The sequence below is a fragment of the Trematomus bernacchii genome, unplaced genomic scaffold (genome assembly GCF_902827165.1).
Source record: "Trematomus bernacchii unplaced genomic scaffold, fTreBer1.1, whole genome shotgun sequence".
Classification (NCBI taxonomy): Eukaryota; Metazoa; Chordata; class Actinopteri; order Perciformes; family Nototheniidae; genus Trematomus; species Trematomus bernacchii.
This window is the reverse complement of record NW_022987662.1, coordinates 5,063,492-5,073,450: the sequence shown is the minus strand read 5'-3', so window position 1 is coordinate 5,073,450 and position 9,959 is coordinate 5,063,492. Positions and strand designations below refer to the sequence as shown.

General features: G+C 40.9%; 1 pseudogene; it reads right to left on the bottom strand.

Moving 5' to 3' along the window:
• Positions 1-5,743, bottom strand: part of LOC117486913 — a 6,666-nt pseudogene extending 923 nt beyond the window's left edge.
• Between the last annotated feature and the right edge of the window lie 4,216 nt (positions 5,744-9,959).

Here is a 9,959-nt window from a genome sequence, read left to right as displayed (position 1 = left end):
AAAAAATAAGAGACTATATACACAAGTTACCCGTTAACGATGAGGTCCCATCGAGGGAGGGACTCTTGTCCTCCTCCGGCGTCGCCCAGCAGTACGCCAGCTCAAGAGATACTTTAGGTGTTTGTAAGATCCCATCAGTTTCCACCTCGAAATACAGCGGCTGTGTTGGTACTTGTGATGGATCGTCCTCAACGTGCTGAAACACACTGTAGGAGTCGTCTGAAGTGAAGCAGAACATGTTGACCCAAATTATTAAGGATTCAGACAGGAAAGAAACGGCCTGTACACAGAACATTAAGGTGGCATAATGCAGAAGAGTTTAACTTGGATTTACATAGTCAACATCCCAGGTGCCAACTCAGTTCATTGTTTTAAAGATTAACTTTATGAAAAAAAACATTCCAATTACTTCAAGCAACTAGATTCATATGAACTGTCCAAGTTACCCAAAATTCCTGTCTCTTTGCATTAAGCTTTTTCAACGTGTTGACATGATAGAACTCTTATTTCCCCCAGTTTCTAGCTTTGGGAGAGTTTCCAAATACACAAAAAAAGAATCTAATCTTAGCAAGCATGCAAGACAAAAACAAACCACACAAGGCATGAAGAACTTCTTTACCCAAAGCAACTCTCATTTCAACCTGCATCTCTCCTCTTGCATCGTCAGCGTACGGTTCACTCCTGCGATGTCGGGTGTTGAAGCCCATAGCCTGGTTTGTGTTGATGTCATATAACAGAACACCTTAAGCCTGAAAGAAGAAAACTCTTACGTTGGGAACACTTAGAACTGTTCAATTGTTACCCATTGGCACCGTTAACATCTGGGATTGCACCATAGAAGGATTTATGGTGTACCAGTTGACTTCTGATAAGGAAAATACCATTTAAGTCTTTAAAGTTCTAACTTTGTCACATGGTTAGCCTACAAAGTCTCTGTATTTGTTTTTAAATTTGGCGTCAGACTGTCAGTTTACATAATGGTGAACATGAATGTTTACGGCTGCAAAACCCAGATTTTTTTTAATAATGTCCAAGCTGAGAATGTCTCTTTTCTGACCAAAAGTCTAAAACCCATGACCTGAAGTTTATCATGTTAAGACAAACAGAAAGCATTAAAAAGCTGACATTTAGAAAACCAGAAGCACTTTTTGTTAATTAATCTTCCAAGAAACAGCTTTGATAATAAATTAATCATCCAACCTTCAGCTTGGTGATTCCAAGTCTCGAGATACTCACTCAAACTCCGGCTCCTTCGACAGCTTTCTCAATTCAAGTTCATCTGTGATGGAGATTTCATTCTCATACAGCATCATATTGGGCAAGAACTAAGAAAAGACAAATGGAAAGTCATTTCTCAGTTTTAAACCTACCGCAATCAGCAAGCTGTTCAGCAGCATGCTTTACCTTTCTGGTCGTCCCACAGGAGTTTGCAGTGAAGACAAAATAAGCGTACTTGTCGTTGCTGTATGTGGGGCCACAGGCGGGGTTATTGAGGGTGAGCCGTCGGGGGTTCAGACTGGGAACAGACTCCAGGGTTATAGCCAGAGCCGTGATGGTCCCATTAGGGAAACACTCTGAAAAAGACGATCAGACATTTGTATGCATTGGAGATTCAAGCCTACATAAGAAAACATATTCTCTTTAACAAACCAATCATCTTTGTGACGAAGTTGCAAGCCAAGGAGAAGTCTTGGATATTTTTGTTGGTCTTCGGATGTCTCAGAGTCACATCCAGTCTGCTCTTGATGGATGATGACGACAGAACAGCCTGAGAAGTTTTTAGAAACAATACATTATGATTTAAAGAGGACAATAATCTTGACAAATGTTGATAAATCCCTGCACATTTAAAACTTTGGTTAAGAGTCATACCTCGACCGTAGCATCAGCTGCAGAAGATGGTACAATCAAACTAAAATGTTTGTCGTTGCCCATGAAGCCGTACTGCTTAGCCAGGCACGCGGTCAGCATTCGTTTTCCCATTATGGTCTCAAAGTTCAATCCTTTGGTCCCGTATTCCACGAGGACATGGAAATTCTTATCATCACAGCTACCTGAGACAGAGGGAAGAGCTGCAGAGGGAGAAGCTGCAGAGGGAGGAGCTGCAGAGGGAGGAGCTGCAGAGGGAGGAGCTGCAGAGGGAGGAGCTGCAGAGGGAAGAGCTGCAGAGGGAAGAGCTGCAGAGGGACGAGCTGCAGAGGGACGAGCTGAAAAGGGAGGAAAATACTTTGAAACAACTGTGCTCGTTTTGTTATGAATTCCTCTTATCCATGGGTACAGACCTACGTCTTCCAGTTTAGCTCCCAGATAAGCAGTGGCAGTAAATGGAGCATGCTTTGGCAGGACCAGGAAGCCAAAGGTCAGATGAAGAGTGTACATTGTAACCCCCATTTCTTTCTGTTGGGAGAAACAGATAGTTATTAGCTGACAAAAAAATAATAAAAAATGCATTTCATTTCCCACTTGAGTGTAAGGCTCACCCTTTGTCCTACGACACGGTCCGTGAAGGGCACTTCAACAGTATAGACCTTGAGCAGCCATTAGGGGACATTTGGTCAAAGACTTTAAAGCCTCTGGCAATGCAGTCGGCCAAGGAACCTCAGAGGGGGAGATGATGTTCTTTAGCGTTACATCAAAGCCCACCGGCCCAATCAGCGCCTTAAACATCATCTCCTTGGGAACAGTGGCTGTAGGTCAAAAATGAAGAAATTAAGGCAGGTTGCAATTTATGTAAAAAAGTAACATGAGTACCAAGATAATATGACTCACCGTCAATGACTTGTGGAGGTTGAAGCTGCAGGGGGGTCTCGACGGGGAGGAAGACTTTGTATCTCGTGTCCTCATTAGTGTCGTCTTCAGTCCAGAGCAACTCGAGCATCAGCTCAATCATATAAGAAGTGAAGTACTGACCATCCTGGGCATGACTCTGCATAAACAAACATCCTGAGTAGGCCTTTCCTGAATAACATTATCATCTACAGATTTAAAAGAAAAAGGGAAATTTGTTCTGGCAATGAAGCACTAGATGTTGCAAACAGTCAAACATACTCACGCGATCTGTTTACATTTGTTTTGTACATACCAACAGGATTTCAGTAGTGTTATTTTCCATGAAACAACAAAGTGTGATTGCTTGTTAAACTGTGTCTCTAAAGTCTAAAATGACTTGAATGTGCCATTTAACTACGCCGATTTCTCCACTGTTGTGAGAAATTCTTTAGATCCAAGAAATATAAACATCTACATTTAGCCCTTTTGTAGCATTTAGATTGTTTTTTTTGCATAGCTGCATACATGACTAAAACGACCTCGTCAATGTATGGACTCAATTGTTTTATCTAACCTTGATCTGGCAACCAGCAGCCCCAATAGGGATTTCAACAATGACGTAAAGGTCATCGAGAGTCAGGGAATAGTTTCTGGCCGACATCTCTGTAGCTTCGGGCTTCCTCCCATCGACGCCCATGTTCACCTCCAACAGTCTGAAGTGATTCGGGCAAGTCAGAGGGTCAATGCGCCTCGGCAGTAACCAGCGGATTGAGGTTTCAGTAAAGGAAACCCCACCTGTACACCAAAAAAAAGCAAATAAATACAGCACTTAAAGAAAGGTCTAACATTGAAAGATTTAAGGAAAAGGGCTAACGTTTCGGAAATAGTGAAATCCTCAAAACATTTTGACTGAACAAATGGTTAATCATTCGTATTTTATTCAACCATCTGAAAAAGGAGAATTCAAATTATGAATGTAGCAGTTTTTACAGCCACATACAGTAACACATCCTTAAAGTGTCATTAAAAAAAATAAAGCACTTCTTCCTAGATAGAATTCTGGTGGGGAAGATATTTCTGGCTCCATTTTTAGAAAAGTTTTGATATTTAAAAAAATGCTAGAATCAGAAATTATACTCGCAGATGTGTTTTTTTTAAATTCCTGACAGTAAAAAGTGCCCCAAATTCACAGTGAAAAACACTAGAAGACATGACATCAGTGAGTCTTTACATTACCCTGAGCTTGAGGACAAGCGGCTCGTGCATAAAGTGGAGTAGTCAGCTTCGTCTTCTCAAATATAATCGAGGTGCTGAGCACAGTCATCGGCACACCTGCTACCTGCGGGGGGGAGATTACACAACATGTGGATGTAAATGCATACTGTGGTAACATAATAATTTCCCTCGTAAAAATATGGGGGGTTATAAATAAGAACTCACTGATTTAAGAGTGCCAACTGGATTCCAGACAAAGTAATCCATTTGAAAGGCAGTCTGATTACATTATTTGATCTACGGCTGTAAGTGTAAGCAAGTACCTACAGTAATTGGCTGCAAGTTATTTAACAAATTCTGCCTGAGGGGAAAGATATCAAGTGAGAGTTGTTTGAATCTCAGTGAACCTGCAGTCCACTTACATCCTTGGTGTATGTTTCACGTGAAGGATTTGGGCTTCGCAGCAACAGCCTGGTAGGAGTGCTTGAGATCCCATAAACCATTTCTCCGGGCTTCGTCCACCTGCATGACCCTCTCCTCAGGAGTGAAGAACACCACTGTGTTGATTCTGAAGCTTGCGTCCATGGGTTGCTGTGAGGCAAATATCAAGAACATTACATAAAAGATGTTTCTAGAATAAAAAAAATTAAAAAAAAGGCCAAATTAGCCAATCTTACCTCAGCAGCTTTTCGGGGGATCCGAGTCGGAGTATGCAGGCAGGCTGTATTCATTTGGAGCTGCTATTTTCACAAGACACCTAGAAATGAGGCCACTCCATAAGTGATAATCAATCTCTGCAGTGACATGCAATGTACCGGCCTTGACACTCATACGAGGCATCAAGCCACTAATCATATAGACGGGAACATGCCCTGCTGCGTTCACTTGCCTCCATGTAGTTGGGTGTACAGATAATTTCCCGGGAGGCCGAGGGAGAGTAGTAGCAAGTTTCTTCCACCAGGTGAAACTCATCTTCAACCACATTGTCAGATTGTAGCCGCAGACCTAGTTTTGTTGTGAATGCTTTATCATCCTAAAAACACATGGAAACAAGTCTCAAAATGAATTGCCACGTCAAAAGAAACATTTGGTGCTGAGTCACAAATTAGCATTCAGTCGTTTTTACCACAGTTTGAGCAAAACAGTTTTGGATGGAGGCATAAATCACAGCATTTCCCCTGTGGTATTTCTTGATGGTGAAGCCACACTTAGAAGATAGACTTGGCGTGAGGATGTTTGGAGAGTTATCTGAGGAAACGAACAAGAAAAATTCGAATTAAAAGTGAGATTAAGTTAAGAAAAAGCAACACATTTGAAATGTCAGCCTTACTTATGACAGCGGACACTTCAAGAAAACTTCCTCCAAGTCCACTGACATCCACACGCAGCAAGTTTCCAAGGCATTTAGAGTTGATTTCTGGGATTAAAGATTTATATTAGATAGCAGCACACAAGTGTGTGAAAAATATCACAAAATGACAAAAACGTACTTATTGGGGTCTTATTTTGTGGCTTCAATGTTAACAACTGCTACAAGGAGAATGAACCCACCTGAAAAATATTAAATAAGTTTTAAAATGTATAAAGAAAAATAAACCTTAATTTAAAAATTATACATAAAATCAAAAACTACAAACCCCAATCCAGCTGAACAACCCATGGCAAGAGTTGGGAGACTGGTGAAGGTCCCTGGTTTTTTGCACTTTTTAAATGAAGTTGTTGAGGATGAGGGAGGGTCCTGCTCACAGGTGGAGCCCATTACTGCCTGATGAGGTGATTGAGCAGGCCTGTGTGTGTAATCCAGTCTGAAGGGAATCCCAACATTTAAAGGCATTGAGAGGAGCAGAATGGCTAACTGGATGATGGGGCTATTTGGATGAGGGGAAGAAATGCCCCATACGTAATGGAGAATATAGAGCGATTAAAAAAGGGGAGAGGTGGTCATAAAACTGGGGATTCAAAATGTCAGAAAGCAAGTCATGCTACATGATATTTACAAATAAACGCAAGATTGATGGCCAACAGTTAACACTATATGATCGTCCAATGACAAAGGTGAATGAGTTCAAATACCTACTGTGGTTTGATAGCAAATATACATGGTAAATGCATTTTAAACAAGTGGAAACAAAATGCAAAAAAGTATTAAATCTATTACGAGCTGTAGCTGGATGCAACTGGGGCGCAGATAAACAAGCATTAATAGACATTTACAGATCAATTATGAGGTCCACAATAGACTATGGTTGTATAGTGTATGGAGCAGCAGCAAAAACATCACTATTCAAAATGGATAGACTACAATATAAAGCATTGCGGCTGTTTATTGGAGCGATAAAGTCATCCCCTATTAATGCAGGTCTGATAGAAGCAGGAGAGACACCTCTGGAAATCAGAAGAGAGAAACTTGCTCTGTCATACTGGGTCAGGCTACAAGGAAGTGGAGAGGAAATATCACAAACAGAATATACAGGATTGCTGGGAATATACAAAGTTCCAGGGGCGTGGGTTTGGCTGGACAAGTAAGGAGAGAACGAGGGCATATGGAGTGGAGACCATAACGTTTACCAAAGCAAGTCCATTTAGCAGTGTTCCCCCATGGCTTTTCCCAGAAGCTAATATAGATGTGAGTATCATAGAAAGGAAAAAAGAGTGGCAAATAAATGAAGTGGGAATTAAAATGAGTATGTACCTGAACGAAAAGTATTACAATTACCTCAACATTTACACACATGGATCTAAGAAGCAAGAATGCGTGGGGATAGGCGTGTATATCCCAGAATTCAAAATATCAATCTCAAAACGAGTGTCAAATAACTTATCAGTTTATACAGCAGAAATACTTGCAGCAATGATTGGGCTACAATGGGTTGAAGAGGTTCAGACCTGATAGGTTGGTGATATGCACAGACTCACTATCTGCTCTGGAAAGCATACAGTTGACAATAACTGTTAAGAGAAGATTTAATCATTGAACTTAACCACTGCTTACTGAGACTTCAGAGGAGGGGAATAGATGTGCAGTTATGCTGGGTGCCTGCACATGAGGGGGGTTAAAGGGAATGAGCATGCTGATAAATTAGCAAAAGATGCGTTCCAGAAGGAAATAGCAATACCAGTTTCACTTGGAAAAGGAGAAGGAAAAGCAATAATTAAGAAGAAGGGTATGGAAATATGGCAGACAAGGTGGGAGGAAGATCAGAAAGGGAGGAGATACCACAAGTTACAGAAATCAATCATAACAAAGATCTGTACAGAAAGGAACAGACGGGAGGAGATCATCATCACTAGACTCAGATTGGATCATACAGGATTAAACGGCACGATGTTTATAGTGGGAAAAAGTGAAGTTGAAGAATGCAGGGGGTGTGGAGTGAAAGAAAATGTGGAACACATCATTTTACACTGCAACATGTACAAAATAGAGAGGGAAAAACTAAGAGACAGGGTCAGAGAGGCAGGAAGGGAGTGGAGCCTGATGGGCATACTGGGAACAGAAGGTGAGGGGGTAAGAGCTACCAGGAAAGCCATTCTTAAGTATTTGAGTGAAACAGGATTGATTGGAAGAATTTAAAACAATGTAAACACAGTGGTATAATTCCACAGGTGGTGATAGGATGATATGGTGATACACACTATTGTACAGTAGGTGGCAGTATGCACCTTAAAGTTGTTTGCAATCCGCCAAAAACCGAAAGAAGAAGAAAAAGAAGAATGGCTGACTGAGCAGGGAGAAGTATAGAAATATCTTTCATTAAAAAAGAAGCTGAAGCAATAATACTGAAGCATGGCCAAAGCAGTTGGATGAAGTTAAAAATGACTGAGAACAGCTAAGTCTGTTAATCAGCTACCCAGTTTAGAGATTAGTAAGTATTTGGCATGAACATTAAGTTAATTTACTTATTTGTTTGAACAATTTTATATATTTGGTATGTTTCAGGATAGTGGTGGTCTAATGCAGTGGTTCCCAAACGGTGTGCCGCGGCACACTGGTGTGCCGTGAGGCAAGTCCGGGTGTGCCGTGGGATTTTGTGACAACCATATATTATTATTGCAATATACAACTACACAAAAAATAATTATTTTTTAATTTACTATATCAGTACTTTGTATGCACTCATTTCATAATACAGAGGCAAACTCTATACCTAAAAACAATTCTTTAAAAAAAAATCCTCACAGAACCCCATATTTCACTGTTAACGCAGTTGCAGGTGGGAATTATAAGACCGTGACACATCGAAGGCTGAAGGACAACATTAAAACAGAAACACGCAAGAGGGAAAATGGAGCGCTTTCTTGTGCGGAGCAAACCACCAACCACCAGTGCAGAGACTGCCGACAACCCACCACCGAAAGAAAAGAGGAAAAAAACTGTCAGCAGACAGTATCATGAAAGTTACCTGTCTTATGGCTTCAGTTGGACCGGGGATGTCAACAATCCTCAGCCCGAGTGCGTCGGCGAGCGGCAGATTTTCCCTACAAATAGACGAATCTACTGACATAAGTGGGGCTGCCCAACTTCTGGCAAACGTCAGATATGTTGATGCTGACTCTATCAAAGAGACGTTTTTCTTTTGCAAAGAAATGGAAAGCCATACTACGGGAGAAGAAATATTCAGGGTAACTAATAACTATTTAAAAGAGAACAGTCTGACCTGGAATATGTCCGTCAGTCTTTGCACAGATGGTGCGGCAAGCATGACGGGGAGAGTGAAAGGATTTATTGCTAAGGTGAGAGCACAAAACCCACACATCGTGACAAACCACTGCATTTTGCATAGAGAGGCATTAGTTGCCAAAACCATGCCCCCGGAGTTGACTGAGGTGCTGAATCAGGCTGTGCAGATGGTGAATTACATCAAATCAAGGCCCCTGAAATCTCGCCTCTTCTCCCAGCTGTGCGTCGAGATGGGAGCCGACCACCAAAGCCTGATCCTCCACAATTTTTAATTTTGTGACCTGTCTGGTTTAAATGAGTGTGTTGCTGCTTTGATGAAGCCTAATTTGATAAAGTTTCAAATTAATTTCTGAAATATTTCGTTAATAAATATTTCATGAGTAATATAGTTGTCTTTGTCACATTTTATTTGGCATTAGTAAATAATTATGCACATTTACAGATATTTTACATGATATGAGTGATAACACGTGTTATAAGGGCTATTTTTGCACAATAGGTGTGCCTTGAGATTTGTACTTGTCCTTTGGTGTGCCTTGGGCACAAGCAGTTTGGGAACCACTGGTCTAATGGATAGTGAGGTGGGCTGTAGATCGGAAGGTTGTGAGTTCAAATCCCACCAGGAACACCACCACTAGTGTGCCCTTGAGTAAGGCACTTAGCCCTTAGTTACTCCAGGGAGAATGTCCCTGTAATTGGTAATTGTAAGTCGCTTTGGATAAAAGCGTCAGCTAAATTAAATGTAATGTTTCTTTTTTTCTTTGCATCTACTTTTACCTTTAAATAATATACATTTTGCTGATATACTCACTTATGTTTACTTAAGTAACGTTTCTAATGCAGGACATTTACTTGTATCAGAGAGAGTATTTTTACTGTTGTTTTGAACCATGCAAACTGAAGCTCATCGCTAACTTTTATACGTTCTGCCTTGGCTCCAAAAACCATTACCTCAGTTTTATCTTTGTTTAATTGGAGAAAGTTCTGACACATCCAGTTATTGATTTGTTCAATGCAGTTACTCAGTGTTTGAATTGGAGAATAGTCTCCTGGTGAAATGGTTACGTAAATGTGTGTGTCATCCGCATAGCTATGGTAACTTATTTTGTTGTTTTTCATTATCTGAGCCAGTGGTAGCATGTAGATGTTAAAGAGAAGAGGCCCCAAGATGGAGCCTTGAGGTACCCCACATGTCATAGTTGTCAACTCAGATGTGTAACTATTTACCTATAGAAACAACGTTGTTTCTGTCCTTTAACCCTCAGATGCATAAGTGGGTCTTTTTTGACCCGGT